The sequence below is a fragment of the Podarcis gaigeae genome (genome assembly GCF_964106915.1).
Source record: "Podarcis gaigeae genome assembly, chromosome: 8".
Taxonomy (NCBI): domain Eukaryota; kingdom Metazoa; phylum Chordata; class Lepidosauria; order Squamata; family Lacertidae; genus Podarcis; species Podarcis gaigeae.
In genome coordinates this window covers 2,337,955-2,354,315 of record NC_139684.1, presented here as the reverse complement: position 1 = coordinate 2,354,315, position 16,361 = coordinate 2,337,955, and the positions used below count along the sequence as shown (strand labels likewise).

The 16,361-nt window shown below is 50.6% G+C and overlaps 1 protein-coding gene across 3 annotated transcripts in view; it reads right to left on the bottom strand.

Moving 5' to 3' along the window:
• Positions 1-4,390, bottom strand: part of SEMA4C (semaphorin 4C) — a 62,236-nt gene extending 57,846 nt beyond the window's left edge. The window contains exon 1 of one of the 3 annotated variants that reach the window (XR_014567563.1): positions 3,664-3,941. The gene's annotated coding sequence lies outside the window, so the exon portion shown is untranslated. Of the gene's footprint in view, positions 1-3,663; positions 3,950-4,202 lie in introns of those variants that run through there. The other 2 variants (XM_083753236.1, XM_083753235.1) reach the window with 2 other exon arrangements.
• Positions 4,391-16,361: the final 11,971 nt, after the last annotated feature.

Genomic DNA, 16,361 nt, shown 5'->3' with positions numbered 1-16,361 from the left:
AATATGGATCCGCTCCTTTTTGTGTGTCCAAGCAGAAGGCATGGCTCAGGTGAAAGCAGCCTTCCACAATCAGGTGCCCTCCAGATGTTTTGGACTACAATTCTCATCAGCTGTGCTGGCTGGGGCTGAGGGAAGTTGTCATGCAAAGCATCTGGAGGTCACCAGGTCAGGAAAGGCTGGGGAAGGATGCGCCCCTCCTTAGCACCCAATTTGCTTTTTCCAGCAGAGGAAAACTCACCTGGGGTTCATCTCATTCAAGTCCTAAGCAGTCTACATCTTGCAAAACACTTGTAGAGGTAGAACAGTTTCGTGAAAGACCAACATCCTCAGTTTAGCATCAGCAAGGTGTTGACAGGGGGTTAACGTGGGAGGCTGTCATTAGCCCCCAACCCAGAGTCATGTAACTATCAGAACCCTACTAAGATGATCTAAACGAATCCTTACAGTAATCCTGTGAGGAAGGCTCCCTCAAATAAAATGAGTCTAGAAAGAGAAGAAAATTGGGGAACCTGAGTAGCAGAAGAGAAAGCAGGAATAAATAAGCAAAGACTGCCCACATTTCCTTTGCTAACTTACTTTGCAGATGCTGCTACTCCTGTGCTAATTAAGAAGGAGGGACAATTACTCCTCGCCTCCACACCAAAAATCAGCTCACAGATTAGAAACCTCAGCCAGAGTGGATTGAGAAGGAAAACTGACACCCAGCTGGCATACACACAACAAACAGGTTCTGAGCAAAAGCTATTAGTCCAAGAACAGCCCAGCTAAATGGAACGGAGTCCCATGGAGAAGCCCAGCCAATTATTTCCACCTCTGAAGACTCACAAGCAGGGCTGGACAGGTGAGGGGGGGGGGGCTTTCTTTTAGTTTGCCCCCAGAGGTACCTTGCCTCTGAACATGGTGGATCCATTTGGTTATCATGCCCCAGAGCTGCTGGCAGACAACCCCCCCCCTCCACAAATGCGCCTGGTCCTTCTTGCTAGAGTCCATCACCACATCTTGTGGCAGTGAATTCCATAAGCTCATAACTTCACATGGAAATAAGTCTTTCCTTTTTCTCAACCTTGAACCTACCAACAATTTCAAAGGGTGACACACACAGAGCAAATTATATCTGGCTTAATGAGGCATTGAGAAGGGGGATCTTTCTCTGCTTGTGTTGAAAGCACATTTTTCAGAGCAAGGAATCCACATCAAGTGTTTCCATCAAATACATCACCACACTCCATCCCTCTGGGATTCTATGGCATGCAGAGTTGCTTACTTCCCAACTGTCCAGCGGCCCTATGCCCTGCTAAAGCAGCTGTTCTGCACCTTCACTGGCAGGTATTAGCTGGCCATCACACTTACCCCCACGCCCAGAAAAGCATTCCCTGCTGCTTCTGCAGATCAGGCTATTATTAAGGAGCAAGCCTAGCAAGGGGCTTTTTGTTCGCTTTTCCTGGTCAGCTGGCAACCCTATTCTGTGTGGCTATGGGATGTGTGGGTGTGGAGAAACGGCAAGGGAGACTGGGGCTATCTGGCCAGTTTTGAACTGGAGAGTTTATTTAAAATAAACTGTTGCCTCCCATGCTTTGTACTGATGTGAACAAGCCCCAGGGATCTATTTGCGTTTTTCAAATTACTTAAGAGAAAAAAGAGGGAGGAGAGAGAAAAGAACATTAAAAGTAGGAGGGGAAAGAGACTATAGAGGCTGAAAAGAAAAGCAGCCCAGATGGTGTTGTGTACACATACACAGAAGGGGCTTTTTTGTGTTGCTCTGTTTGAAAAGTGGGGAGGCCGCCCCAGACATGCAGGGTTCAAATGTTTGCTGACAAGAGAGACATCAGTATTTCTTCTTCTTTTTCCTTTTCCTTTTTTCCCCTTTCCTTTTTTGGGAAGAGCCTGTCAGTGGGGGAGGGCAACAGACCCAAAAAACTGCAGCAGGTGGAATAAATATTAGATTAAGATTGTGAGATATATATTAGTGGTGAAGGAAAGGAATAGGAAAGGTTGAGTAGTGCTATCACTAGCCAAATATCTGCTAGAATAATTTTCACGATGATTCTCTGCCTGGGCCGGGCAGCTGCTCTTGGGCCCGAAGCAAGAAGCCAGAGCAGCTGGCTTAGGGACAACCCTCCCCCCTCCACACACCTGGGGGAGGACTGCCAAGGCGGCGCGAATGCTGCCATCCTACCCAAGAGTCAAGGCTTCCCCTTACCTGGAGGCAAGCCCCACTGAACTTAACAGGATTTGCTCCCAGGGAAACACCAGTGGGATCGGGCTGCGAGCCTAAGAGCGCAGAGGATGAGCGCATGCCTCGCTTGGAAGGCCGGGGAACTTGCCTCTAAGTAACTATGCAGGCAGGCAGGCAGGGGAAGACAGGAGGGCCTGGCGTGCTCTGGTCCAGGGGGTCACGAAGAGGCGGACACGACTCAACAACAACAACTATGCAGGCAGGCAGGCAGGAGGGTCGGGCTACCAAAAGATGCAGAGGGGTGGGGTGGGGGCGGGAATGCCCCGGGCAGGAGCCGGGCGGGGGGGGGGGAGATCTCGTAACGCGCTCCTCCAAAAGTCACCAGAAGAAACTTGATCCGGAGCAAACACAGGCACACGCCCCAGCGGGGGGGGGGGGGGGGTTGCGAAGGAAGGCGAGAGGCGAACAGAAAACTTTCCACAGCTGTTTTTTTCTTTGGCTTAAAAAGAAAACAGGCCCACAAGAGGGAAGCAAGCCTAAAACAACATTTTAAACCTGCGTTAGCACGAGAAAGAAGAAAGGAAAACGAAGCCCTTGTGAGAAATTGAGGTGGGGCAGAGGTGCTCCGCAAAAGCTCTTGAGAAGAGCGATCCAGCGCATATTTCCCTGGGAACTGTTGCAGCCAGCGGGACTTACTCCTCAATGAACGTGCAACAGGATCGCGCCCACGTTCCAGATAACACTTGGTCGTTTGCAAAAAAAATATCACGGGCCAGCAAGAAATAGGCAAATCATATCTCTCTCTCTCTCTCTCTCTCTCTCTCTCACACACACACACACACACACACACAGCAACACCCCCAACCCTCTCCGGAGAGAAAGGCGCTGGCCAAGCCCATCCTTGGCCAATGCGCGATCTACTGGATCCCAGGAGAAAGCAACGGAAGAAAGGACGGGCGGGGGGTACATCGTCACACACTGAGCCCGTTTCCAAAAGGGAATCGTCTTTCTCTCCTCCACCCCCCCCCCGCCCAGACAAATAAATTAATTTCACGCCAGAAGCGCTTCTCTGCAATGTTGATGTTATGGAGGGGAAATCCGAGGATGGGAGGATCTGAGGCGCAGGCGAAGGAGAAGGCGAGGGGGCCCCGCGCGTGCACACGGCATTGTAGGCAAAGGGGGTGGCGGCGTTATCTGACGGGGGTCTCCCCAAGGAAACTCTCTGTTGGCCGGGCTGGGCGTTCGCCAGGCAGGACCCCCCCCCGGCCACGCAACACGCCGTTTTGGCCCCGGGGAGGAGAGGTGGGGGCGCTTTCTTTCTGCTTCCTTTCTCTCGCCTGCGCGCAGCGTCCGCCCCTCGAGCGACCCCTTCCCTGGACCCCGCCCGGCAAGGGAAACAGAGGCAGACCCGGCGGCCAGACAATAGCGGCCCGAGAGGAGCCAAGCGCGCCCAAGCGGGGCAGAGGCGCGGGCTCCTCGGCGCTCACCTCTCCGGCAGCCCGCCAGCCCCGCGCGCCCTCCTCGGCTCCGCCAGATGGGAAAGGCGTAGATCCACGCTCGGCGCCCCGGCTTCTCCCGCACCCCGCGCCGAGGGGACGGCACCCCACAACTTCGGGCGACCCTCCGGCCGCTCCTAAGCCGGCGCTGCTCCGGCTGCTCCTCCCGCTCGGCTGCTGCCCTGCTCGGCTGGCGCGGGAGTGTTTTCCTGGCTGGCTCGCTCGCTCGCGCCCGCCTTCCTTCGCTCCCTTTTGCTTTCACTCTCCTCCTTCCTTGACGTCAGGCCGGGGCGGGAGCCGCCAGTCGGGAGCGGGGGGCGGCGAGGGCGCGCGCTCTCTCCCCCACCCCTCGCCCTCCTCGCTCCCGCGGGACGGGGTCGCTCGGCCGCCGCCCTCCCCGGGCTCCCTGGAGCGCGCCCCTCCGCGGCCGAGGAAGGCGCCCTGGGGAGGCCCTCCAGCATCCATCTCCCCCCTCCGGCCCCGCAGCCCCCCGGCCCGGGACTCGTGATTTCGCAGGTGCACGTGTCTACCTGGGTGCGTACAACTCACGGAGCCACCATTCCGCGCTCCCTCGCCGCGAAACAAAGCCCAGCCTATTATGCTCCGCGTCCAGGCGCCGGGGAAGGATTCACACGGATTATTCAAGCGTATTCGCGCCTGTTGAGCGCTGCCCTCTGCCGGGCAGAGATGCTTTCTGGATGTTACCTTCCTATTCCCTATACGCGGCGGGGAGGAGTTTCCTTCCCTTCCCCGCGAATTCGTTTTCCTGGCTGAGTTTCCTTCCAGCAGGAGCGGGTTTCAGATACAGGATTAAGGCCACAAGCCCGTTTAAGGGGTGCACGTGTGAAATGGCTCTAGGGGCCAAATGCTGTGCCGGCTAATGGTCCTGGCGGGTCGAGGGGCTCACAAGCAATTGGCACTTTTAAATGCTTTTTCTTATGGATATAGGCAGTGCTTTTTTCTGGAGGGATGCAGGGGGATGCATACCCCTAAACATTTTGTGAATCTTTGTACTTTTGTCCATTTATTGTATTTATTTTCCCCCATTTGAAATGGGTGGTTTTCTTGAGTCAAAATGAGAGTACCCCTAAACATTTTTTAAAGAAAAAACCACACTGGATATAGGAAGCATACACAACCTTCACAAATGTGCAATATATAAACAATAATAAAGCATAGTAAAAAAGTAATTTGGGAGGAGGAGGGAGCACCACCCCACTTGCCTTCCCATCACAATGACATTGCCTTCTCCGCAACCCAGCAAAAAAGACCAGGCCAGTGGTCACATCCAGTGGCGTAGCCTGGGGGGTGCAGGGGGGGCCGGGCGCAACATCTGAGGGTTAGGGGGCGCAAATTACTTGCCTTGCCCCGGGTGCTGACAGCCCACGCTACGCCACTGGTCACATCACCCCAAAAAACTGAGCACGCAGTTTTGCCTCCAACCAACTGGGGTTGGTTGAGGTCTTTCCAGCCTCTGGCTCCTGGGCTGTCTTCACACGCCCATTTGTTCTGCATCCGGTGGTTTAGTTTGTGAAGCCACGTGGACACAAGAATGTAAGCCACAATTCTCATCTATCTGGGAGTTTCTCAAGAAATAATGTGCTTTGATGTGTGTCCCCCCACAGCCCCCGCAAGCTTTGATCCAATTGAACAGGTGAGCCAGATGAAGACATCCATGCCCACTCAGATGACTGATGCAAGTGCAATTTGAAACAGGGATTTAAGACGGGTGACGTAGGTACTTAAAAACACCAGAAGAGCCCATCCAGTCCAGCATCCTGTTTTTGCAGTGGCCAACCACATGCCCATGAGAAGCCAGCAAGCAAGACCCAAGCACAAGAGCCCTCTCCCCTCCTGTGGCTTCCAGCAACTGGTTTCAGAAGCATTGCTGCCTCTAACTGTGGAGACAGAACATAGCCATTGTGGCTAGGAGCCATTGCTAGCCCTCTCCTCCATGAATTTGTCTCATCCTCTTTTGGAGCCATCCAAGTTGGTGGCTGTTGCTGCCTCCAGTGGGATTGAGTTCCACAGTTGGCCTTGGGTACTTGGCTTGAAGGAAGGCGCCCATAAGATTCCTCCTGACTCTGGCTCTATGAGCTTTGGTGCTGTGGGATCTGATAAGGGGGGAACCTCCTCAGTCACCTGCTGACCACAAGCATCAGGCTCACAGCCAGCTCCTTTGCTGGTGAAACTGCAGCCTTTGTCTCAGTTTCCCAATCACTGCTGGGCTCCCGGGGCCAAGACCCCTCTTCTCCATCACTGTTCTATCCCTCCTGAAGGCCAGTCAGGATTTCATGTGGCTCAGAGGCTGCTCTCTTAGGCAATATAAAGACAACAAGAACAATGCACTTTAAATTATTCAAAGTTCTTTGGTAATCCTATAACAACTCTGTAAAGTAGGTCTGTATAAATATCCCCAGATTGCAAGTGGGAGAGGGCATGGCAAGAGAGTTGGCTTAAGCAAGGTCCCTGTCCTAGTAACTTTTGAATTGAGCACAGGTAACTTTTGAATTGGGTTTCTTGGCACTGAGAGAAACAGCCAAGCAGAAAAGACTTCTAGGAATCATCTTACCTGTTATAGCTTATTGATACCCCCACAAATATTCTGAACTCAGACATAAAGAGCAGCATATAGACAATCCTAATAGATGATTGCAATTAACAAACAAACACCTGAAGCTGGGAGGTCCTGCTGGTGATCTGCAGGACGGGTGGGCTGAACCAACTTCAGCTTTGCACACAGCCTACCTCATGGGTCACCAACAGAGCACCTGAAGGGATTTTCCACCAGCGATGCTAGGGCGCCAATAGATGGCTTCTTCCTGAAGCACAATTGTTGTTGTTTTTTAGGGGGGGTAGTGGGGGGACCTTCCTAGAGAAAGCAGTTGGGTAGGGAAGGTTGATTCCTGTCCATCTCTGGCACAGGCCTATTTGTTTTGTCTGGGTGCCCTCATCTTTTATGGCTTCATTGAACACGTTGTGGCCCTATGGCAGACTCCCCAGCCTAGTACTTTCTAAATCTATTGGACTCCCAACTCCCAACAGTACCAGCTTGCATGGCTGCATTTCCATCAGCCCCAGCATCCTAGAGCCACACTGGGGGGAGCTGATGGAAGCTGTAGCCCAACCACCTGGAGGGCACCAGGTTGTGTTTCTCTGCTGATTCTGTTTTATCCCTTTATTGGAAACCGCATTGGAATCAGCATACAAGTTGCCTAAATAGATAAGCTGATGACTCCTGTTTCCCTGCACCTGGGCTTTCACCATCCATGCAATCCTGTTATCTCTGCCTTCCTGTCATTTGCACTGTGCTCTTGCACAACACCCATTTGTCTCCAGATCAAAGGGGCTTGCGTGGGACACAGGAAGCTGCCTCCTCCACATGGGCTATTGTCCATTTAGCTCAGTGTGGATGGGGGGGGGGCTTTTTCAGCCTGAGAGGGGGCAAGGCCAGAGGCAGAGGAGAAGGAGATAAAGGGATGTGGCTCTTACCTTTGTGCAGGAGGCTGCACCCCAGCTGTGCAAAAGTCTGAGTCTTCCACAGGCACCCCTCTATCCAGGGAAGCAAGAGGCATTCATATCATGGTTATATGACACATTCCTCTCATGGGAGGACCAAGGAGAGGGCTGGAAACCCAGAAGTGCTCCCTAGAGTCTCCAGCCGTGACTGGTCCTCTCTGTCACCTGCTCCTTGATCCTTTATCAACAGATGTCAGGGACTGAACCTGAGACCTTCTGCATGCAAAAAAGGTGCTCCACAATGGGGCTCGCAAACTGGCATGTAATAATTCTGCGTGCGGACTTGCATTTGGATCTTCCACACCAAAACTATTTGGAGCTGCCCAGCAGACATTGCAGTGAGTGGGGAAAGCAGCAGCACTTTTCAGCAACAACAGTGACTCATCCCTGGAAAGGTGATCATGCAAGCAATACGCCAGCTGTTGCATCTGCCTGGCGAAGCTTAAAGTTGCAACCGAAATGACTCAAGTGACGGTCAGCAAAAGGGAGCACCAGAAAGACTTGGTTTATGAGTGCAAGAAACTTGGTGTGAAGAGGCCTGTAATGGGGGGAAGGAGAGTTACATGGCATTCTTAGAAGACTGGCCCCAGGATATCCTCTCTGGGGTTGCAATAAAATATGTGAGGAGGGGGCCCTATGGCAAAAGAAACAATGTGCCCCACTAATGAATATGCAGCACAATAATTGCTTCCGAGCCAGCCTAATTAAAACCATTCTTCTTGCCCAACTCCTATTTCTTTTATTCATTTATTTTATTACATTTCTGTCCTGCCTTTTTGCCAAGGAGCCTACAGTTGGTGCATACAGCTCTCTGCCTCCCCATTCTCTCCTCATAACAACCTTCCAAGGTAGGTTAGTCTGAGAGATGGTGACTGAGAGATCACCTGGTGAGTATCATGGCCAAGCTGGCCTTTGAACCCTGGGTGATCCCTCACGACACCACACTGGCCTTCAAATGAGTTTGTGTCGGAGAAGGACATCTTAATGGATTGGGTCCCCCCTCGGGGTGGGGGTGGGGTTCTACCTCACGGAAAGGGCTTCAGAAAGATAGGAGATGGCTTTAAAAGAGGGCTAGACAAAGTGATGCAGGCTGCCAAAGGCCATTGGCCAGGATGGCTGCATTCTTCTGTGCAAAATGCCTCTGCAGAGCAGCCTCCGGGAATTGCAAGTGGGAAGAGTCCTGCTTGTGGTTTCCCACTGTGTCTGCTTGGCCATTGTGAGAACAAGAGGCTGAACCAGATGCACCTTCTGCCTGACCCAGCAGGGCCTCCTGATGTTCTTACCTTCATCTCTTAAGGATACTGTAGTTCTCAATTTCCTGCATTAATCTTTCAGTTGACCTGGATGGTGAACAAGGCTCCCTTCTCCCAGCTGCATCTGTCTCCCAGTTTGCACCTAAAACCTGCCACCTCTGGTGTGTTTATCCCAATCTGGTGCCCTTCTGCCACCTCTGCTTATCCCAATCTGGTGCCCTTCAGATGTTTTCAGCTGCAACTCCCCTCGGCCCCAGCCAACGCAGCTGTGCTGATGCTGAAGCTGAAGCTGATGGGAGCATGGCTGTGGTGTCTGGGGATGGCGGGAGGGAGCTGTCGTCTGAAGGGCACGAGATTTAGGAAGACTGCATTGCAGCCTTAAACTGGTTTAATCAGAGTTGGAAGGGACCCAAGGGTCATCTAGTCCAACCCCCTGCAATGCATAATTGTTCTTTTCCCAGGACAGGGGAATCTGAGTGTTGTAGTTCTCTCAAAGAGGATTATGAATTCTCAATAAAAAATGGTCAGCACTCTCACCAAACTACAATTCCCAGAATGCTTTAGGAGAAGATGTGACAGTTTGCTATAATCAAAACTGACCTAACTCAGCAGCGGACATGTCTCTGCTGCTGCCTTTTCCAAGCATCCGGAGCCATTTCCATCCCAGTATGACTAGCATCAAAACCAGTATCAGTGTGTGTGAATGGGCGCAGTTCAGCGGTAGAGCATCTGCCTTGCAGGCAGAAGCTCCCAGGTTCAATCCCCAGTATCTCCGGGTAGGGCTAAGAGAGACACCGCTGCTTGAAACCCCAGAGAGTTGCTGCCAGTCAGTGTAGACAATACTAAGCTAGATGGACCAATGGTCTGACTTGGTATATGGCAGATTCCTGTGTTCCTGTGTGCACAGCGGGCAGAAATGCCCTGTCCTTTCATCTTTAAAGATTCACTGCTGTGCCGCAAGCAGAAAAACATGCAAAGCAAATCCTCCTGCCCCCCCATCCCCTGGGGAAGCATCACCTCTTGAACATCTGCCTGTCTTGCGGCTGATAAAGGGCCAGAAACAAATGATGTCGACCTTAATCCACCCTTGTTCTCCTTCTCCTGGCCTCTGTTTCTTAGGGTACACAGCACACAAGCAGAAGTCTAGAGCTGGTATAGGACAAGCCCTGCGGCAATCATGAACGCCTCAGGGTACTCCACTTTTCCTTTGTCAGATGCGGTTTCCTTCCTTTCTTCTCTAACAACCCTGCTGGCTGCTTGTTCTTCAGGATCTCTCCTTGAGACTCCCTTATGTGACAGAGAGGAGTTTTCCACAAAAGGAACCGGGCTTTCGGCAGCTTTGGGGAAGGCGTGCAGCTCAGCGGTCACAGAACATCTGCTTTGCATGCAGGAAGTCCTGGATTCAGCCCCCAGCACTTGGGACAGTCTTCCTGCCCAAAGTGCCAGGAGAGCCACTACCACGCAGTGCAGACCATAATGAGCTAGAGATGCATTAGTGGCCTGGCTCCATTGGAGGCAGATTCCTACGCTGTTCCCCTGTTGTTCCTACCATATTGGGAGAAAACAAGTTGTCCCTGCTGCAGATCGCTGAGCTTTAGTCTCTGAAGCAGTTGTGCAGGGAAGGGGGCAGAGGACAGTGGGCACGCTGTTGATGGTGATGGGAGTGTAATTGCAACAGCTGGAAAAGGCAGCCACCAGGCAGCACCGCCTGTCTTCTTCAGCTCCAGCATCTGTTTAAGAGAAGGTAGGCAGGATTCTGCATCTATATAGCACCTTGCATTAGAGAGTCCCGGGTGAGTGCTACGTCAGCGTCGCACTGAATTAGAGTCAGGAAAGCAATATTCTGGAGAGGCAAGGGGAGCAGGGGACAGAGAGAGGCTGCTGTGCCAGGCCTGGTGGCAGGCGTGTGGCAAACCACTCAGGCAGCCTGGTGCCCTCGGGGGGGGGGGGGTTGGACTATGACTCCCATCAACTCCAGCTAAGCATAGTTGTAAATGGTGATCCCCAAAGCTCCAGTTGCTGCTGGGAAGTTGTCCTGCAGCACAAGCCTTTCTGAGGTTCACAGGAGCTGTGCAAGAGTGTGGCAGAAGGAACAGGGAGGTGTGTGTCCAACCGTAGCCACCAGAGCCCAGCTGGACCTGTTTTCAGGCCTGGTCAAGCCTCTGGATGTGCACAGATCAGGAGGGGAGGCATTTCCTGTCACAGAGAATAAGACACAGGTCTCATTCCCTGCTGGCTGCCTGCAAGTCAAGTGGCCGCTAAAGGCCCAGCTGCAGAGGGTGGCTCAAAAGTCAGAGAGAAAACCAGCCATGGAGGAGTGGGAGGAGGAGGCAGCGCTGAGAACCAGGGAACATCCTGTGCAAATTAATGTGACAGAGTTGGTGAAGTGATGGCATCACAAGCTTGTTTCACTTCCAAGAGTGTGTTTCAGGGGCTACTTCACCAGCCTGGAGCTCACCTAATATTTTGGGCTACAACTCCCATCCCAACAGGGCTGGGGCTGGTAGGAGTTGTGGTTCAAAACATTTGGAGGGCAAAGTGAGCTGGTGGTGTTGGGGAGCTGACAAGGATGTCCCTCCATGCCCATCTGCTGGAGAGTCTGTGCTGCTGGCCTGTGTGAGGACCTAAGAGGAGGGAGGCCCCTCTGTCCATGGACTGCTGTCCCTGCAAGGCCTCCTGGCGCTGACTTTGCCATCTTTCCGGTGTCAAGTCACGATGTTCTTCTTCTTGCAAACATCTGCTGGGATGGTTATTTTGCACATTTTTAGCTGATTATCCCTGATGTTTTGTCTGCTAGGATAATGTGGCTATGGTATTGTGGTACTCCTTAGACTCTTTTATATTATTGTTTAATTTTTGTACATTTTAATCTGCTGCAAGATGAGTTTCTTTTGAAATAGATGTTTAAGTCATTTAATAAACAAAGTGAAACTTAAATAAACTCTGGATGCTGCCTGATACCAGCCTGCCAGCCTGCCTTCTAGTCCATGACTGGGCTCTGAATGGGCCTTTTGCATCACCTGCTACTCTGAAATCCCTTTTTAATTAGAGATGTGAGGAAGCTGACATGGGACCTTCTGCAGGCAAGGAATGAGCATTGTCACCTTCCTCCCTGTGCCCTCCTTTGCTGGTCTGCGTCTGGGGAAGCACATTGGCTCAAGCCTCCCACATTAAAAAAAAAATTTTTTTTTAGCCCAAACTGTCTTGGCTGACTCCTGGGATGGCTCCTGGGATGTCAGCAGCTTTCTTTGCCCTAAGTATACCCACCTCTCAATTCCAGGAAGGCATCAACATCAAAGCTTGCTCAGTTTGTGGGGCCAAGGAGGCACCTCCCAAATCACGCACTCTTTTGAGATTCAGATTGCTCTGAAGCACCCAGAGGCACCAGAGTCAATCAGCACAAGCCAATCTCATCTGCATCCAGGAGCAACTGTGCCTCCGGCATTGCTCTCTATGTGCATTTGTAAATAACCATGCCAAGCTCCCTTTCTTCGAACCTGCATTAAGGTTATACATTTGCTTCCGGAAATGGAGCTTATTTCTGGCCACAAAGGCCTTAATATTCTGCTTCTCCAGCTGAGCAGGACAGTGCTCTTGCCCAGAGGAACGGCATTAAGCAGAACCTGGCCATCTATCCCTGTCTTGGCTCCCACCCTCTTAACTCCATCCTCATTCCTCCGAATTCCCCAACCTGGTAACCTCCAGATGCTTTAGACTACAGCTCTCATCAGACCCAACACCATCTGTCCATATTTGTGGGAGCTGTGGATTAAAACAACTGGAGATTCTTAGGCTGGGGAAGGCTGCTGTCAGGTGTTTCTCAACTCCAAGAGCTGGTTCCTAATAGGTATGCAAGTCCCAACAGAACTTGCTTCCCAATGCACATTGTGCAGGGTCTGGATGCAAGGCTATTAGAATGGGAAACTGGCTGGTCTGACTGGGAAGGACCATAGCTCAGCGGCAGAGTATTTGCCTTGCATGCAGAAGCTCCCAATGGCATCTCCAGGTGGGGCTGGGAGAGGCTCCCTGCCTGAAATCCTGAAGAGCTGCTGCCAGGCAGTGTTGACAATGCTGAGTAAGACAGACCAGAGGCCTGACTCACTCTAAGGGCTCATCCATCCATGGACGTGGCCAGGATTTTGTTGGGGGTGGGGGGTTAATCTGAGGCTCTAGTCTGGGTTCACATTTGCACAGGAGCAAATTCCCCCTGGGTTTTGCCTCATGTTGTTTATGGGGAGGGTGGTGCCCCATAACCCTCTGTCCAATCCCTTTGCCTGGGAGTTTCCCCTCTACCACACAGGCCCCTTTTGAACAGCCCTGCTGCCTCAGCATTTCCCTTGTCTCTGTTGCAGATGATCATCCAGCTTTGCCTGTGTAAACAGAGGCTTCCTTTCCCCTCGCCGGGGTGCCTGGCAGTGTGTAATCTTGGCCTTGGCGGTGGTGACTGGGGCTGGAGTTCACTGACGCAGATCTAGGCTATTGCAGGATATGGAGAGTGTCTGGTTATGACAGCACCTCTCCTCTGAAAGACGTATCTTTACTTGCTGGCCTGTCATCATCCGTCCTCATCCCATGAGAATTAGGATCAGGAGTTAAGTACTGAGGATCCAGCACGTCAGACAGGGATGGCAAGTGTTGATGTTCCACAGCTAACCTTTGACAAATTAAAAATTAAGCTCGTTGGTTCATATGGCACACACTGGAGAGTTCTCCAAGAACTCAGATGTGAAATTGTTGATCTCCTGGGTGGGGGGAATATGCAGCTTGTCACTAAGGATGGTGAAAGCTCCACATAAACTGTAAAGAGATCCAAACAGGATTTCTCCAAAGTCTGACTGAACAGAGAACAAAAAGTCAAATGAGGTTTGGGAGGGGAAAGGGAAAGGAAACCTAAAGTGTTACACACAAACAGAGCAAAGAAATCTCTATGCACACCTTCTGGACTGGCAGTGGCTAACCAGGAAGGGGATCTTACTCTTGAGGCTAGTGCAGAGGGCCGGGGCCGGCTCAGCCGTTGGGAAGAGTGAGGCAGCTGGCTCTGTCTGGCAGCAGCAGTTGGGAGGCAAGCAGCAGTAACAGCAAAGGTTTATGAGCTGTGCCCAATGTCCACCATGCACACATTATGGGTACTAGCCACAATAGCTATACTCTATGTCAATGTGCCAAGCTAAATTGAAAGGGATAGGAGCAAGGCAAGAGGAAAAGTTGGCAACTCTCTAACAGCCAATGGAGCAGCACTTGAGTTCCTTTTACGTGGAGCATTACATTTTATGGATGTGTCAGTCACAAGTGGAGCAGATGGATGAGCCTCAGTATGGGGTGGGAGAGACCAAGGCAAACGATTAACACACCCACACCCATTTGCTACCCTCCTAATGGGGAGGAAAACAGCCAGCAGATCAATCCCATCCCAATCTGCTTCCTAATCTACGCTCTCCTTCCTTTTCATCCAAAGGGAAATTAATTAATCAGGCCTGCATCTGTTCCACACCCACCCTCTGCTGAACAATGCAAGCGCTTGGGTCTCTCTGCCTAACCCACCCACACAGACAGTTTCCCGCTGCGCAGATCTCCAAACAGGAACTCATCCATCACAAGCTCAGGACCTCGTGTGGAACTTCGAAGCTTGCACTCCCACAATCATTCACAACTTCTCTCTCCATCCATCTGGTGCCTGCTGGAACCCCAGTCCTCTTCCATTCACACGCAGCACGCAATGGTTCCCAGCTTCTCCTCCTATTTCTTAAACAGCTATTAAGCTGATTCTATTTCTTCGGTGCTTTAGGATGCAAACTAACATGCTGAAATTAGGCATATGAAACATTGCCCATCATTTATCACCATGTGTGGGAACATAAAGGTTTTTTTATAGAACAACTATTTTTATTCATTTTTCAGAAACCAACACAACACAAATGGGGAGTGCAGAGGCCAGTTCCAGCAAAGAGTTTACATCTGGCATGGAAAGATTTCCATGATAACCTGTCTGCCTGAATCTATGTTGCTAAGTGGCTGAATCAGATATAAAATTTGACCAAACTACATAAAATTTCTCTGTGTTCTGACTTCTCCTTGTGCACAAAGTTGCCAAGTCAGTTTGTCCATGAGCACAAAACTCCACAGTTGTTGGTGCCAAGTTATTGTCAGACTAGCACCACACTTCTCCAAACGTTTGCAGTCATAAGCCTTGCAGCAGTCGTCAGATGGGTTATCAGATCTTCAGGAACGAAATCCTAATTTTCAAAGTTAAAAATGAGGAGAAGAGCCATTTTGGGGTTTGGGTCCTTTTAAGGGGGGGGGGGGAGGAATTGGCAGCCAACCAGCCACACTGATTCTCAGCCATTTTTTGGTGCCCCCCCATCCGCCCTGCTCCCAACAGCCAGACAGCATTCCACAGACACTGAGGATGCTCAGTCCTTACTGGGCTGCCTTAGGAGGTTATTCATCTAATTAAAACATTTGTGTCCCACACTTCAGCCAGAAAGGTTCTCAGAGCAGCTTCCATACAATCTGTTAAAACAAGGCAGTCTTTGCCCGCAGGGTTACGATCTAGAAAACACAACACATAAGGGAAAAGGGACAAGGAAGGAAGGTGGGGGGTGGGGCAAATGCAGGCACCAATTTTTAAACAGCAGTTCTTATAATGTGCAGCTTGAATGGAAGCAGTTCAGGGGCAGCCCATTCTTGATGGAGCTGCTCTTCCAGCAAAGCTGGTAGAATATGCCCTGCTTCCCATGTTTCTCCTAAGGCAGCCTGACGGAGCCCCTTTGGTGTCCCCCATCTCACCCAAGGGCTATTCATTTATTCAGACACTTCTGCAAACTTCAGGAATTCACCCAGCCGGCTCGTGCCTCCTTGTTGTGCTTTGATGATGCTCTTCTGGCCTTATAAGCATTGGCACTCATTCCTGTGCAACATAAATAGAGGGAATAATCAACAGGACTTTTTAAAAGAGAGAGATCGAGAGAAATCCCACTTTATAATTTAGAAAGAATTCTAGCTGGCTTATGATAAAAATAAATAGCAACAAGCTACTGACAACATAAAAACATTATTATTATTATTATTATTATTATTATTATTATTATTATTATTTCTATAAATTATCTGTGGGTCTTCCATAAAGGTTTTTATTGAAGAGATGGAATAAACATTTTCTAAACAATGTGATCATTAATCCGCTAAGTAGAGGTGTGTGTGTGTTTAAGCAACAGAATTGCATTTATGAAATACTAAATGTCTAGGCTTTTTTTAAAAGGTCTTAGCCTAGCACTTAAAAGTCACTGGGTTATACACTACCTAACTCAAGAGTAGACCCATTGAAATTAATGACCATGGCTACCTTAGGTCCATTAATCTCAATGGGTCTACTCTGACTAAATGTTAGTTGGTTGTAACCCATTCAAGCGAGGAGATCCTCTCTGCAGACTATGGGTGGTAGTCAACAAAGCTTTACTCAGAGTAGATGCATTAAAATGAACATGACTAAGTTAATTTCGATTGGTCTTCTACTGCAATAAAACTCCGCTGACCCCCACTCTGTGGGTGTTGCTGCTGCAGGGAAGGTTCTCTGAAGGGGCCCCTGAAGGCGGCAGAGGAAGTGGCTCCGGAGGCCGCCTTTAGATCCTGAATGCCTCAGCTGGATGACAAATAACAATGGATTAGCATGGAGGCACCCAAACATGTTAGTCCCCAAAGCACTTCTTCACGCATCATCCCTGGATGTTGCTGGACTCCAACTCCCATCAGCTCCAGTCACCATGCCCAATAGTTAAGGGTGCTGGGAGTTAGAGGCTCAGCAGCATCAAAAGGGACACAGGTACCCCCATCCCTGACTTGCAACAACCCTGTAAGGTGGGCCAGGCTGAGAAAGAGTTAACTTTAACAATGTAAGTTAGCAGGAGCCTTTTGTGCATG